The sequence below is a fragment of the Hyposmocoma kahamanoa genome, unplaced genomic scaffold (genome assembly GCF_003589595.1).
Source record: "Hyposmocoma kahamanoa isolate Upper Pololo Valley unplaced genomic scaffold, ASM358959v1 239, whole genome shotgun sequence".
In the NCBI taxonomy this organism is placed as follows: domain Eukaryota; kingdom Metazoa; phylum Arthropoda; class Insecta; order Lepidoptera; family Cosmopterigidae; genus Hyposmocoma; species Hyposmocoma kahamanoa.
Genome location: NW_020653756.1, coordinates 138,932 through 140,931, shown reverse-complemented (window position 1 = coordinate 140,931; position 2,000 = coordinate 138,932). Strand labels below are relative to the sequence as shown.

Below are 2,000 nucleotides of genomic sequence, written 5' to 3'. Positions count from 1 at the left end.
GTTATGTTTAAGCTCTCAAATATATTAAAAAAGAGGTCGAGTAGCTGTTAAAATACTCATTATCGCTACTAAAAAAATCGAATACCTGAAGACCGCATTCAGTTAACTAGTTAATTTGGCCCAAAGTTGGGTTATTTTGCCTATACATGTAAAGTCTACTCAACTATAACGTTGTTATTATATTATTTCAGTAGTGTTAATTTAAAATTGTTCGGATACGGGTAATGTACATATATGTGATAAAGAGTTTAATTTGGCTGTTTGCATATTGATTACGCATATGTATTGGTGAGATATTTTTGAGTGTACAAAGTTGGATTTAGTAAATGTCGATTAAGTAGGACGGGAATGTTCTTCCGTATACACTAAGGCCATATGTTATGTTGCTACCGAATCTACCATAGTTTTGTACATAAGTATTAGTGTTGCAGTTCACAGGCAGTGCTCGAGATTCCTGAATTTGGAGTAAAGTGATCTTAGTTTATTACATACTAGGTCGATATGATTTCTGCAATTAAAATTTTTGTCTACTACTAGACCCACATACTTACATTTAGAGACCAAAATAATATAGATAATAATATAAATAATAATATAGCAATGGAGGGAGAAGTACTGTTATCAAGGGGACTATGAAGAACACGAGTGTAGATGGAAACTATCTTAGGTGTTTCTTGTGATTTTATGTGAATAATTTATAGTAAGTTGGTTTTATCTGCATTAAGAATCAGTCCCATGTCATGAGACTTCTTGTATTATCATTTGCTTATAATGGGTGTCCCAAATTGAACGCAAGATTTAAATTTGCCGCCATTTATGTAGTGAAGTGTTGACAACCAAAAAAAAAAACAAATCGACAGCTGACAGTTTAGGGTTAATAAAAATGGAGCGTTACACGATAGAAGAACGGGTCTTCATTGTTGAACAATATTTCAAAAATAATGAAAGCTTGGCGGCCGCAGTTCGAAAATTTCATACAAAATATGGTCGGAATAGTGTTTTAACTTCGTCAACTGTGAAGAGATTAGTTGAAAAATTTCGGGAGACAGGATCCGTTGGAGACGCCAAACACACTGGTCGTCCGAAAACAAGTCGTTCAAATGTCAATATCGAAGCAGTGCGTGAGAGTGTCGGTGACAATCCAGGAACCTCAATTCGGCGTCGTGGACAAGAACTGCAAATTTCAAGAAGCTCTCTGCAGCGTATACTCTCGAAAGATCTGTGTCTCCATGCTTACAAAATTCAATTAACACAACAACTGAAGCCTAATGACCATGCACAGCGAAGAGAGTTTGTTGAGTGGATTATTGAGCAGCAACAAATGGATGCTGATTTTTCGAGCAAAATCATCCTAAGCGACGAAGCACATTTTCACCTTGATGGGTTTGTTAATCGCCAAAATTGCCGCTTTTGGGGTTCTGAGAACCCACATGTGATCGTTGAAAAACAAATGCATCCACAACGTGTCACTGCTTGGTGTGGCTTTTGGGCTGGAGGCGTAATTGGACCATACTTTATGAAAATGAGGCTGGTCAAGCAGTGACTGTTACTGGTTCACGATATCGCGACATGATAACCCAGTTCTTTTTGCCGAAATTGGATGATATTGATGTGGCCAATATGTGGTTCCAACAAGACGGTGCCACATGCCATACAGCCCGTGAAACACTTCAATTACTGCATGAGACATTTCCAGGTCGTGTACTCTCTCGTTTCGGTGATCAGAATTGGCCCCCTAGATCGTGTGATTTAACACCATTAGATTTCTTTTTATGGGGTTATTTAAAATCACAGGTCTATGTCAACAAACCCACCACCACGTGTGCTTTAAAGGAGGAGATTCAACGTTGCATCAACGAAATTCAGCCACACTTATGCAGAATAGTTATGGAAAATTTCGACAAACGAGTGCGTATGTGTTTGGAAAGAAGTGGAGGACATTTGCCCGATGTGTTATTCCATAAATAACCCTATCCTATGTACTTTATGATTCAATATAA

General features: G+C 37.8%; 1 pseudogene; it reads right to left on the bottom strand.

The window, feature by feature from the left end:
* Window positions 1-798: 798 nt before the first annotated feature.
* On the bottom strand, window positions 799-1,690 carry LOC113228732 (annotated as a pseudogene).
* Window positions 1,691-2,000: the final 310 nt, after the last annotated feature.